At 32.3% G+C, this 15,326-nt stretch overlaps 1 protein-coding gene across 6 annotated transcripts in view; it reads right to left on the reverse strand.

The window, feature by feature from the left end:
* The window catches only part of LOC105220342 (protein kinase C, brain isozyme), a 699,782-nt gene extending 689,922 nt beyond the window's left edge, over positions 1–9,860 (reverse strand). Inside the window, exons 1-2 of one of the 6 annotated variants that reach the window (XM_054234421.1) lie at positions 9,799–9,860; positions 7,652–8,034 (exon numbers count right to left, since the gene is read on the reverse strand). The gene's annotated coding sequence lies outside the window, so the exon portion shown is untranslated. Of the gene's footprint in view, positions 1–7,651; positions 8,501–8,708; positions 9,658–9,791 lie in introns of those variants that run through there. The other 5 variants (XM_054234417.1, XM_054234418.1, XM_054234420.1 and 2 more) reach the window with 5 other exon arrangements.
* Between the last annotated feature and the right edge of the window lie 5,466 nt (positions 9,861–15,326).

Raw genomic sequence — 15,326 nt, forward strand, 5'->3', positions numbered from 1 at the left:
AAAAAAATGTCTATATAGAGAGTGATAACTGTTTGTGTATCTTATGTTTTTACATTTCTCTATACTCAGCGTATATGTAAACACAAGCAAATGTCAGTCATTTCATTTTGAATGCTTAAAAGAATATTTGAAATCCCTTTTGACCCACATATATCGATCGTATGTATGTGATTGAGTAATATGGAAGACTTTTTATACAATAGAGAGAGTAGAATCGTACGAAAAATGGTGAATGGTGCTTAAAAATTACAAATATCGTAAACAAAGAATTTTTAAGTATATAATAGGTGCCCCTCTTGATATCACATGAGTCTTCTAACTATTCCTTTCAAATATTAGGTCTACAATTTTGTTTCCGCCGTTTTCCAATAGATGTCTCTAGGGTCAAGCACTGGTCGATTAAATCGATTTTTTTTTATATCGATCTTGGACATTTGTGTCAACATTAACCCAACAAAATATTTGTAGATATCTGTTTGCATCCCAAACTTTTTCTCAACTGAAAATGTCACTTTTTGAGCCGAATTCTCGACATTTGCGGGAAATTTTGCTTAATTCCAAGAAAAGTGCGGCTGAGGCTCATCGACATTTGTAACATCGATATTTGTAACCGTTTTTATACAAAAAAAAACACTTAAATTTACAAAAAAACACTGCGGAAGCAAAGTTGTAGACCTAATATAATATTAGGAATCGTAGATAGAGTTCAAAACCACAAAAACAAAAATACAATTTACACAAATATTATTGGAAAGAAAAAATAATTTATCAAACCACAAACAAGATTAAGCACTTCAAAGTCCAATTATGTCTGTCATATTAAGCGTAAACAACACAAAGCATATTGCTCTTATATTCATTTTACTTTAATTCCTGTAATCAATATATATTGAAATAGACAAATACAAACACACACACTTCAGCTAAAACCAACTCAAACGCACAACAACAAAATTGGCAATTTTCACTTAATCCCTGTGTATTGCATTTCAATTAAACAAAAATACTTAAACATTAACAATACCGTAAATTGAATTTCAAATAGTTAAGCCTAATTTATTGGCAAACTGAATTAGTATTAAATTAAGTGTCGTTACAGGTCGAACAAAAAGCATTCATTATATGTGCTATAAAGGATATTGAGATACTTGAAGTGAAATGAACTGGAAATTAGTCACGTTTAAGCTTATTCAACTCATAAATATTATAATAAGATGAGAAGGAAATGGAATGATAAAATATGAGGATTCTCTCAATTTAATTGACTTGAATAGAGAAAAAAGTCCGATTGCTTCTAAAGACTTAAACTACAACATAAAATTTCATAGGCAAACAGATAACAAAAGCGTTTGTATGCTACACACCTGCGAGATGTTTATGATAATAACTTTGTGTGCAACCATAGCTAACGAGGGACTATTTTTATAAGGTAACTATAAAAGTGGTTGATTTGAATTGCAGGAAAAGCTTATTTTAATCTTTAAGATTACATTACCCTACTCATTGCCTAGTGCTACTTGTAATATTTATTATTCCAACATTTTTTATTTAATTCATTACATTTCTTCTACCCATTATCATTTTCTATTTCCTCATATATTTCTTCACCTTTCATTTACCCACTTCCATCTTCTATTACCAAGTAAAATTTGCACTACTTACTTGGTTTCCACATTGCATTTTGACGGCGTATTTTGCACCTGGTGTTCTTGCCACAGGGCCAAACACAACAATTATCATAGCTATTAATAATAAATAATACACCCAAACGATTACCCTGCTCCCGCCCAACCGACGTGTGGGGCGCAGTCCGCATACGAGCGGAATTTGCGGTCCAGTTCTGAAACTGCTCAACTACAGAAAGAAACATTTCAACAACTGAGATTACATTCTTGTAATCAATCACGTCTAAAAAGAAGAGATATGCCAGCACACTGAAGAGCAACCAAAACAACTCAATCACTTGGTTGAGCTTGTATAGTTTTAATTAGAATTAAGATTTTATAACTTATTGTTAGGCTCCAAAGAGCAGATTCAATAAATAAACAAATATTGAAAAAAAAACATGTTATATCCACCTCATGTTATATAGCTATCGATTTTTTTTCGCTCGCCTCACAAATCGCACACTGAAAATGCATGTGTGTGTTCGTGAAAATATTGCACAAGCTTATCAGAATGGGATTGATAGCTAGGATTCCATACCACAGAACCATACTCCAATATAGGCCTTGCCAATGTTGTAAAAATAATTTTAGTAATATACGGATTACTAAATTCTTTAGACCAACGTTTAACAAAGCTAAGAGCAGCAAAGCTAAAAACTTGCTCTAAACTGAATTTATTTATTATATAGGGAGAAAGATCAACAGTTCTACAGGAAAAGCACATCGTTTAACATTTTTTAAACATTATATTAGAGGTATGGGGCAAGATCAACTTTTATACCCATTTTATCTAAATATCTAAAGGTCATATTTCCACCTAAATTTATTAAGATTACTCAGAATTAAACCCAAATTTCCATCACAAAGTTCACTATAATAACAAATATATTAAATATAGTTTTTGGGGCTATGATAATTCTTAGACCCATTCCAATTATTTTCGCTACAAAGCTCCGTTATATCCATGTTTATCCGTTCTTTTAATTTTTTATGATATCTCACATATTACCGATATATACGGTATAAAGCTCATCATATATTTTAAAAATCGTATATTAAGTATACGAGAGATCACTATTATAAAACAAGTAAGGAATATATATTGTATAAAGTCCATTGAAAGTTGGAAACCCTAATATTAGGTTAGAAGCACCGAGGTCCTCATGTTCGATATATGGGGCCTTCAAAACCTATGGTCCGATTTCGGCGATTTTTAGAAATGGGCTGCCACACTATAAATACAGTATTTGCGCAAAGTTTTGCACCGATATCTTCACTAGTACTTACTTTATATATTGTAAAGTAAAGGATTCAGATCGTTTTCAAAGTTCTGGTATATAGGAAGTAGGCGTGGTTGTGAAGCGATTTGGCCTATTTCCACAACATATCATTGGGATGTAAGGAAAGTATTACAAACCAAGTTTCATTGAAATCGGTCGAGTAGTTCCTGAGATATGGTTTTTGACCCATAAGTGGGCGACGCCACGCCCATTTTCCATTTTGTAAAAAAATCTCAGTGCAGCTTTCATTTGCCATTTCTTATGTGAAATTTACTGTTTCTGACGTTCTTGGTTAATGAGTTAACCCACTTTTAGTAATTTTCAACCTAACTTTTGTATGGGAGGTGGGCGTGGTTATGATCCGATTTCTTTCATTTTTGGACTGTATTAGGAAGTGGCTAAAAAAACGACTGCAGAAAGTTTGGTTTATATAGCTCTATTTGTGTGCGAGATATGTACAAAAAACTTAGTAGGGGGCGGGGCCACGCCCACTTCCCCAAAAAAATTACATCCAAATATGCCCCTTCATAGTACGATCCTTCACACCAAATTTTATTTCCATAGCTTTTTTTATGGCTTAGTTATGGCACTTTATGTGTTTTCGGTTTTCGCCATTTTGTAGGCGTGGCAGTGGTCCGATTTTGCTCATTTTCGAAAGCAACCTTCTTAATTTTTACTCAAGTTACAGCTTGCACAGACGGACGGACTCCACTCTTCACCCTGATCACTTTGGTATATATAACCCTATATCTAACTCGTTTAGTTTCGGGTGTTACAAACAACCGTTATGTGAACAAAACTATAATACTCTCTTTAGCAACATTTGTTGCGAGAGTATAAAAAATATTCTCTCTGACCTTTTATAAAATATCTGAGGGATTTACCGATATTTTCGGTAAAAGATTATCTATTGGCACTGGGGTCTTCTTGTTCGATATCTCGGAATGTTATAGTCCGATTTCGACAAAAGACTAAAAAAATTAAATACAGATATGTGGAACACAATTAGTGAAAATATACCACTAGAGGGGAAGCTCTTAGCAACTGAAGTGGCTTAAAATTTAAATACGATAATTAAAATATTCATTTGATCGTAGATAATGTGGAACGCAAGTGCCCTTCCCTCGCTGACATGTCCCACTACTTCGCTGAGATGTACAACTATCAAGTGACAGTCAATCTCGATAGTCGCTTGTGATGAAATAGGTGAGAGCGTGGCAGAATATCACCTATATGTGTATCACCATATGTACGACGCACCTGCCAACGCAGGGTGAAACCAAGCAATGTGTAAGGCAATGGCAAACTATCTGCAGAGCAATCGAAAAGCGAAGAGAAAAAAAAAATAAAAAATCGCAAAATTCCACTTCCATGAAAATAGCGCATAAAAAACGCGCCACATTTTTACAACGGTGGAGTAAATGTGGGTTTCCTACTAAGTTGCAACGCGGCCGCTGTGCTCACATTCAGTACGAGCCAACTTCTTCGCAGTTTTTATCATTTCTTCTTCTTTTTTTCGCAAATTCTTGCATCGATTACTCTACGCCATAGCTTTCATTGCTTTTGCTTTCCGTTTTCTTCATCTCAAATTCTTATTACATATTACAGACCAATCAGTCTTCTACCCTGTCTTTCTAAAATATTTGAAAAAGTGTTACTATCAAAGATGTCTCCTTTCCTCCATGAAAATAATGTAATACCAACGCACCAATTCGGTTTTCGTGCAAAACATGGCACTGTAGAACAAGTACATAGAATTACTAACGAAATCAGAAGGGCGTTCGAGTGTAGAGAGTACTGTTCTGCTATATTTGTAGATGTGGTCTTTTGTGGGCTTTTATATAAGATTAAAAAAAGCTTATCTCTCGAAATGCATAAAACCTTGGAAACTTATTTAAAAAATAGAAAGTTTACTGTCAAAGTAGGAGACTTCATATCTGAAGAACGACCAATAAGAGCTGGTGCACCTCAGGGCAGTGTTTTAGGGCCACCTCTATACATAATATATACAGCAGACCTTCCAACAGCTAGTAATGTTTTGACATCAACTTTTGCGGATGACACAGCTTTAGTGAGCCGAAACAAATGCCCAATTATAGCATCAAGAGTATTAGAAGATCATTTGATTTTTGTCGAAGAATGGCTAGCCAACTGGCGTATAAATGTAAATGAACAAAAGTGCAAGCATGTTACATTTTCCCTAAGACCAAAAACGTGCCCGGCAGTTAAAATGAACAAATTAATTAGTACCCCAAGCGACTGAAGAAACATGTCTTGGTATTCACTTAGATATAAGGCTCCCGTGGAGAAAACACATATCGAGCAAAATAACCTGCATGAAGATAAGAGCTGCAAATTTAAATTGGCTTTTAAATAAAAACTCTAAACTTAGCTTAGACAACCAAGTGCTTTTGTACAATGCGGTCATAAAGCCGATTTGGATGTATGGCATTCAACTGTGGGGTACGACCTGTGCAACCAATATTGATATAATTCAGAGATTTCAATCAAAAATGCTTAGAACAATCACGTACTCACCAAGGTACATGCATAATGAAAATATCCATAAAGATCTTGGTATTCTCATGGTAAAGAAAGAAGTAGAGAACAGCAGACACAAATATTTATCCAAACTCCGAGATCACCCAAACCCATTGGCTAACGCTTTAGTACATTCGTGTACTGCGCTACGAGTGGTTCAATTTAAATTTTTTTAAATTTACCGTTAATTGACATTGTCAAATGCAGGCTAAATTTCAGTACATAATAGTTGTGGATTTTATATGACTAAATAAATTGTAGCGAGATAAGCTAAACAGAATAAACTATTTATAACTGAAAGTGATATGCATTGTTCGCCGGTACATTACATATTAAATAATTTTCACTTAAGCAGCTTGAAGAATAAGAATAAATCAAGACCATTTCATTTAATATTTCCAAAAATTTCAAAACTATGTGACAAATAAATTCAATGCAACGAAATTGTGTGACACAACGAAATTCCGTCACATACCCTACAGCATACGAAGTGATACTGCAAAGTCAGCTGAATCAAAATAATTTAACTTTTGTTTTTGGAATAGTTGTTATAGTATTTGAATGTTTCGAAACAAACATAGTTACAGGGTTGCCAATTGTTGAAAATAAATTTAGGTATAAAATATATATACCAAAAAATATTTCAATATGGGTAGAAACTTAAGAATGAGAAAGAACGCTTACAATATCAAGCAATTTCCATATAACTCATAATACAACTAAAAAAATTAAATTAAATTGTTAAAATAGATAAATTATAATAATATTAAAATATTGAAATTGGTTATTAAAAATGGTTGCCATCATTGAGAAAATGTCAACTCAAAGAAATTTCGAAATCAAATTAATTTTGGCAGTATGATTATCAAACCAGAAATGTTTTCTATAATTTCGACTCGGAAACATTTGTGAAGATAGAAGCCACCTTAAAAAAGTGTGTCAATTCAATTCTTAAAACAATATTAAATACCACAATATGAATATGAAAACAAGTAAGGAAAGACTAAGTTCGGGAGCAACCGATCATTTTATACTCTCGCAATTTATTGAAGACATTTAACCAATACATATATGCGTAATGAAGCTCACCGTATTTTTGAAAAATGTTTACATTATAAAGTGAAGGAATCAGATGGATTTCAAAATTGAGTTATAAGGAAAGTAGTAGTGGTTGTGAACCGATTTCCGCCCATTTTTGTCCGTGTTATCAGGGTGTCAAGAAAATATTATATACCGAATTTCATTCGAATTCTTCGAGTGGTTTCTGAGATATGGTTTTGTACCATAAGTGGGCGACGCCACGCCCATTTTCCATTTTGTAAAAAAATCTAAGTACAGCTCCCTTCTGCTATTTCTTCTGCAAAATTTAGTGTTTCTGACGTTTTTCGTTAGTTAGTTAACTCACTTTTAGTAATTTTCAACCTAACCTTTGTATGGGAGGTGGGCGTGGTTATTATCCGATTTCAACTGTTTTCATGGTGTGTGGTGGGGTATGTAAGAGAACCGACTGCAGAATGTTTGGTTTATATAGCTTTATTAGTTTGCGCGTTAAATTTAAATAACCGATTTGTGGGCGGGGCCAGGCCCACTTCCCCAAAAAAGTTACATCCAAATATGCCCCCTCCTAGTGCGATCCTTTATTCCAAATTTTACTTTTATATCTTTATTTATGGCTTAGTTATCACACTTTATGTGTTTTTGGTTTTCGCCATTTTGTGGGCGTGGCAATGCTCCGATTCTGCCCATTTTCGAACTTGATCTTCTTATGGTGCCAAGGAATATTTGTGCCAAGTTTAGTCAAGATATCTTAATTTTTCTCAAGTTACAGCTTGCACAGACGGACAGACATCCGGATTTCAAATCTACTCGTCACCCTGATCACTTTGGTATATATGACTCTATATCTAACTCTTTTAGTTTTAGGTATTACAAACAACCGTTATGTGAACAAAACTACAATACTCTCTTTAGCAACTTTTATTTCTATTTAAACATTATCAGTTTCTCACTTTCAGGCAACGTTATTTTAATTAATTTTTAACCAAATATTTTACACTATTTTTTCCAACTACTAATTTATTGCTTGTTTTTTGTTGTTATTCTTTATATGTATATAATAATCTAAAACAGTTTTTCCACATAAAATCCATCAGTGACACTCACTTGCATTTATTTTCCGCTGATTTTTTTATTCTCTGCCGTGAATTCTTTTAATTCGCAAGTTTTTCCATTTTCATCGCTCTTGTATTTATTTAAAAATTTCACTCCACTTATACACAAAAAAATTTGAATGTATGATTTTGACGTATATTATTATTTATGAGATGAGATTTTAGAATTTTTTTTATTAATTTGTAATGAAATTTATATTCAATGTTTGTTTTATTATTTGTTAAAATATTTTTATTTTTCCACTTTCACTTTTCAAATTTTTTTTTCACAATTTATGTTTTTGTTAAAATTATGCCATTATACACGATAAATATATATGCATATTTTTATTAATTTTGTTGTATTTATTTACGAACTACGATAATATTGCACACCTGTAAGTTTGGAATTTTTAGTGCGAATTTTTCATTTTATTCTGTTTAGGATTTCATAAAATGGCGCTTTTTAGTTTTTGCAATTTTTCCATATACTTGACAGATGTTGGCGCTTTGAAATATTTTTTTTTGAAATAAAAACAAAAATTTTCTAGGTCAATTAAAAATTAAAAATAAATTTTCCCATCAAATATTTTTAGTTTTTAGTTTTTCCTTAGAAAATATTTTCTTTTATATTTTCCGAGTTTTTTTAATTTAAAAACGCAAAAAAAAACTAAAGATAGTTTTATAACATTATCATGCAAATATTTTAAATAATTCTTTTAATTTTTTTGTTGTCCAATATTTTAAAATTTTTTTGTAATATTTTAATATTATATGCGGACAATAATTCCTGTTGTTATGAAAACATTTCCCAGTTAATTGATCGAAAAAGAGTTTTAGCAGTTCTTTTCCTCGAAATTTCCTGGAACGATTTTTTCAAAAATTTATATATTATAAATTATTTATATAATTTTATATTTGATAGAAATGTCACTAAAATTTTCATTCCATTTAATAATATTCATTCATATAATAGACTTTGGACAGCGCGAAACCAAACATATGTATAATATGGAAATACAGCTGGTTGTCTCCAGCAAACCGACTATCAAAAAGTTACGTATACGCACCGACTGCCGGGACATTCCACTTTCACTCCACACAGCTGTTCAACAGCTCGCATGCAAATAGTACTCTGTGGACATGAGTGCGCTAGCACAAATATTAGCGACAGTTGAGTGACATAAGAAGCGCAAAGTGTGGACAAAATTACAACAACTGCTACAACAACAACAACAATAAAGTGAAGTCATAAAAAAAAGAGTATGATTGGTGTAACCCCGGAACGACTACACTAGCTCAGCTTGTGTGTAGTCAACGCAACGGCTATCGATATTGTTTACAGTTATGTGTGTGAGTCTCGTAACAATATTGCGTGGGCGCTTTTATTGGCAAATGAGTATGTGTGTTAGAATTTTGTAAGTGTTGATATGTTGACGTTTGCGACGGCAGCTCTGATGAGTGTCGCCGCTGTACGCGTCTCTTTACGTGTCTTTTGTATAATAGATGTTGTTGTTTTTTTTTTTTTATTATTATTTTGTTGGCTTATAATTAAGCAAATTTTATGCGCTTATAATTAATTGATTTTTGTTTATTTGTGGGTAAATAGTGAAAAGCATATAAGGTGTACTGTTTATAGTGTTGAAATGTGGTTGAAAGAAGAATGCGATTAAGCGGAAGAAGGGAGGCGAGTTTAGAAATTAAGGGTTAAATTTGGATGTATTGCAGGAGGTGTGTTCTTATAAATTAGATTGGAGTGGATTGAAAAAGAAAAAAATGGATAAGAGGAGGCATTTACGTGCCTTTTTTGAATTTCCATCAATATGTCAACAAGTTATCAAAAAAAAAAAAACCGATGGATATTAGGCCAAAATCACAAAGTTAAAGCCATTCCCTTTTTTATTTTATTTTATTTCATTTTATTTTATTTTATTTTATTTTATTTTATTTCATTTTATTTCATTTTATTTTATTTTATTTTATTTTATTTTATTTTATTTTATTTTATTTTATTTTATTTTATTTTATTTTATTTTATTTTATTTTATTTTATTTTATTTTATTTTATTTTATTTTATTTTATTTTATTTTATTTTATATTATTTTATTTTATTTTATTTTATTTTATTTTAAAGAAATATTTTTTGGCGCACTATTTACAACACGCAATCATTGACCGCCGCGTTCAGATCAGCACACGTCCGCTGCGCTCAACAACCCGAGACTTTGTGAAAATTGCCAAAACAGTTGCGGCTGACGAGAGTCCAGCGCTGACGGTGAGCGCCATCTTTGCTGCCGATGTCCTAATACTTACTCGCAGCAGCTATATGTGTGTATGTGCGCGTGGTGAATTTCTCCTCAGTGAGCAACTAGTGGGCTGTGTGTTTATACTCTGACATGCCATGCTCTTGCTACACTTAACATTGCGATTTTTTTGGAAAAAAATAAAATAAATAAGGCGAAACAATTGGAGCAATGTTCACTGCTCTGTAGTTTGGAAGTGCTGTTCCATCTGTCTTGGTCACCACATTTTAATCTCTCTTACTTTTAAGAGTTCTTAGCTATCGCTCGTGCAGCACTTGTGGCATGCGGAATGTTAAAAGCTTTGACTGCTGCTTACTCTTCATGTTTTTAACAAAATTGCTAAATAAATGTTGCCTAGTAGTGTCTAATAAGTTTACGATGTTATGTGAAGCTATACCTTCTAGTCGTCAGATCTAAATTATTTTCATGAATCACACTTTGTTTATTATAGAAAATCCTAGATAAATAAATCTTACAAAGTTTTGTAACCTCAACTGTTTAATTGGACGAGCTATAGCTAATGTAGTATATCTGGAGAATCGGCTGTTTGAGGCTTTATAGCATTCAGAATAATTTCGATTATTATTTTTGAGTTTAAGATAGAAAAATAATTTATAGAACTTCCTGATTTTATTGGATTAATTAGTGAAGTAATAGTACAGAATATAATATCTCAACAATCGGGTGTATGGAAGCTTTGTCTTAGAATGTATTAATGATTTTGGTTGAAAATTTCAAATAAAATTTGTAAATATTTCCATTTTTTTTCAATTACTTTAAAAAAATTTGATTAGATTAACAATTTAATTATTAGGTCTACAACTTCCTCCGTTTTCCAATAGATGTATCTAGGGTCATTTTTTAGGACATTTACCAGGACATTTTTATAACCGTTTTTATACAAAAATGCCTTAAATTTATAAAAAAACACTTCGGAAGCAAAGTTGTAGACCTGATAACCTAATAAAATAAAATTATTAATACGAGTTACTTTTGACATTACTTTTAATTAAAAATAGTAATTTAATAAAAAAAATATAAAAAAAATAAGTGAAAATAATTCAGTAAATTACAGTACAATTATATAATTGTTTTCATTTAATAAAAAAAGATTTATGGAATATTGAATTTTATAAAAAAAAAAAAATATTTATACATCTCTGTTCAAAATTAATTTTTTGCATATCCTTTTCAAATAGAAAAATATATATTTTAAAAACCTTTCTCTGTTGATAATCTTGCTCAATTTAAGAGAGCTGCTTAAGCAATTATTAAAAACTCTACTCTTGAATACCAACTACTCACCATACTCGCTCAATGTATCGGTGCTCACTATTTAACTATCTAGGGGTTGTATCCTCCACAACCCCGGCTAAATATGTATGGGAATTAAGTTTATAACTTTTGCTAAGAGCTATGACTTATGTCTCACGCAAATGCTTCAGCACTCATTTGCTCTGTTAAGCCCTGAGTCAATGGCCTTCTTCAGTACTGTTATTGTGCTTCTTCTTCTTCTTACAGATTTTCCACTGGGTTTGGCACACTTGTTTGCATTTCCAGCTGTGCGTGTTTACAAACTCATGCGAGCGCTGTGTAATTTAGTAAGCAACTTTGATTGTACCGTTATTTTACACTGTTTAAATATTTGTTGTTGTGCGTGGTCAACAGCTGTTGGTCAGAAATTAAGCATTTGCATGAAGTGGCAGCAACTAGGAGACTAAAACCCAACGTTGTAGGGGATAATTGTGTCCACAGGGAAGCTTCATGCAACAAGCAGAAGACAAACACCCACACAGACACATATTTACCATTGTATGTGTGCACTTACTGCCCTGCAAGAATACTTTAAGGTCACAAAAATGTTGCTGCCACATTTTATTTTTCAGTCTTTTATTATTTTACATCCGTGGTAAACATTTTTTTGCGCTCTTCCATTTCAACAGATTTCTTTCTGTTCCTATCGAGCTCGCTGTGTGCTAGCATTTATTTCCTTCTACTGTTTACTTTTGTGTGTGTTTGTAGCAACACGCCGTCGTTCATCATGTCAAGGCTTTGAGTGCTAGTTGGTGCTGGGCAGTTTGAAGGCTGCAAGTTAGATAAATGTACATGAAACCAATAGAAAAACGTATATATTTACTTACATACATCTATCTAGGTAATGGTACACCAGCACTCCGTCTTTGAATGTTGGAAATGTGTCTAAGTGTGGGATTTCTAAGTCAAAACAGATATGACAAGCTATTTAGTCGATTATGTTAAATATTTCTTTGTTGTTATAATATAATGTTATATGTCATAGAAGGTATTTGAATTGAAATCGTTTTGACATCGGAAAATAATGATATTTAAGGATGTTAAGCCCCTGATTAATGATCCATAAACACAGCATGGATTCTAATAAATAATCAGCAATTGGTAACGACCGATAAGTAATCGACAACCCAACGGTCATCACTAGGGACTATTTAACAAACTTAATGGTAACATGTGCTGAGGGATTAGAAATAATCACCTATTAAATATCGATAACCTTCATTAATGATAAGTGAATAACCGATGCTGATAGAAATTAATTTGTTGTGTCTCAAGTAAGTTAAAATGAAAACGATTTTAACCGCTAATAGACAACTATCGACAGATGATAACTCACTGAATAACTCACTGATAAACCAAGTCAATCACAGAAAATTGTTGTTAGATGAAAATGATTGTCAATTTGTAATCGTTAATTTCATAGGTAATTAATCATTATCGATCACGGTGCTAAAAACAAAGCACAAGGAAAATTGATACGAAACTTTCTTTGACTCTAAAGTTATCAGCGCCTCTCAAATCCTGTTAAATTTATCAAAGCAGACTTAGAAAGTGTCCGGGAAAATTTAATGGGCAATACTTTCCGAACAAAGAATAAAGTTGAATGAAAATCTGACTGAGGGAGCGACGGTTACCTTTAGAAACAATACATTTTAGTCTGGGAGACATAGATACTCCCCCATATCAGCTATCCGTGCTGGGAAATGAATATAATAACGCCTTCCGGATAGGCCGAGAGTGCAGGAGTAAGAACCGCTTAGTTAATTATTTGAATTACTTTCTCTGGGGATAACTCCGATTATTTATTTTCGATTATTAGAACACTACCAAAGTGTCTTTCAAGTTAGAATGCCTTAAAAGGGATTGATTCCACATAATTTAATTCTGGATGATTCCGTAATTTGAACAAATGTTGATGTTTCGCTGCTCCTCAAATCAAAGATATGACTCTAGAATTATTTAAAGTGATTTATTAATTCTCATTATGAGTTGCCAATATCAACTCTATCACATTAATCCACAGATAGAAATAACTGGTCCATTTTAACAATTAAGTCAGTACAGTCTCTTCAAATTATAGTCACTAGTTCATTCATAGTGAGCGTCATCAAATATATGGGGGCTTATGGGACGACTTTTTGGTTTGTTGGTTATTGGGAAGTAGAGTTCAGACTCATAACCGTAGAAGAGTAAACCGCGATTCCAACGTATAATATATGAAATCCACTTTTTCGCCTACATTAAATTCGTTTCATGTACGCGACATCGCTCAATTAATCAATATTTTACTGCCAAAATTCAATGCTGATATTGCATTATTGCAATGCAAGTAAACACGAATTGCATGCAAGCCAAGCAAGAGCCGATTTATTTAGCAGCTGCTAAGTGCTGCTAAATCGTTGACCAACACTCAGCACGTTTTTGTCTTGATTCATTTTTTTGTTTTGGCCTACCAATCAGCATCTTATGAAATATTTCGCATTCGCAGACGCTGAAGATCTCGATTTCGTTGGTCATTTAGCAATGCGTCGCAAACACACACACGCACCGCACATTATGAGACGTTTAATGAGCTGCGGGCGGTCCCAAAGCAATCGGCGTATTTTTTTGCCGTTAAACGGTTGCCAAGCGTCTCATAAACCTACTTATCCACAAGTTGTGCCACTACTTGACCACTTTAACAACAGCAATAGCAACAACAGCAATAAAGCGTATGCTTGACCGATGTTATTTTGCGTCTCATTTAGCGGCTTATAAACGGCGACGGCTGCCTGGCTTCAAACTTTTGGCGCAGTCAGCTGTGTCGCTTGGACTTAAACATATATTTTTCTTAATTTTTCTTAATTTTTCTTAATTTTTCTTTATTTTTATTTTTTGTTTTAATTTTTTTTAATACCGACTGATTGCATAAGTTCATTATTGTTGTTCTCTATGTAAGAAACATTTTTTGTGAACCAATTTGTCTCACTGAAAATGTTTGCTTCGTATGCGTTTTTTATAATTTTTTTTTCGCCAACAATAAAACAAGGTACATTCATATTTGGCTGTGGATTTGTGTTGTTATTGATGTCGAACATAGGCTACATTAATTTTAGACTTGTGTGGGCTGCGGTTGGTGTTTTTTTTTTTGCTTTATTGTTTTGATTGTTATTTTCGTTGTTTTACTGTGATTTGCAGCTCATTGACCATTTAAAGGCATAAATTAGTGTTTTTGGGTTTTTCATGTGAATTGGAATGAGAAATTAAGGAAAAACATTAAAAAAATGCAAAATTGAGTTTTTTAAGTCATGGTGGAAAAATTCGAAATCGAAAAAAATTAAAAATTATAAAAGAGAAGTTGAAAAAATAATAATTGATCGTTAGGTTCATGTTCGAAAAATTCGAAATCGAAAATAAATAAAAAATGAAATACAAATTCGAAATCTAATATTATAATATTTTATATGTTATATATAACTGCGAAAACTTGTTCATATTTCTAATTTTCTAATATTTAAAGCCTCTGTTAGAAAAGTAGACTCAATTAATTTGTTTACTATTACAAGCATTAGAAATAAAAAAAAAATATTAACATAATTTTCTTAATAAAAAGTAATTTACAAATTTTAATTTGAATTTCTCGACCTTCTCCCACTTCTTCATATGAAATTCACTTGAATGCCTCTACTAATGTTTATTGTCCCAGACATTGAGCAATTAATATATTGATCACTAACAATTAGAGTCGTTAAATAAATTTAATGAAAATTGTAGGCAAGCAATGCCTTTTAAACAAGCTCAAATAAATTATCATTTAACAAGTGTTTAGAATGAAGACACAAAGGCTGTAGAGAATCTCGGAATGAGACAAGTGTATGATGTAATGGAAATGTTGGTGGAAGATTGACAGTGTCAGTGAGTATTTGAGTTATGCAGTGACATTTTTCAATTACAAGTATGTGATAAAATATAACATTGAATTGAATTAGACAATCTAGATTGTACAGGGCCGCAAATAGTTTTAAAAGACTTCATTCTATATTGTTTACTTAGGCCCAAAAATGTTGTTTTAATATACAACATAAATAATT

This window comes from Zeugodacus cucurbitae, chromosome 6, assembly GCF_028554725.1.
Source record: "Zeugodacus cucurbitae isolate PBARC_wt_2022May chromosome 6, idZeuCucr1.2, whole genome shotgun sequence".
In the NCBI taxonomy this organism is placed as follows: domain Eukaryota; kingdom Metazoa; phylum Arthropoda; class Insecta; order Diptera; family Tephritidae; genus Zeugodacus; species Zeugodacus cucurbitae.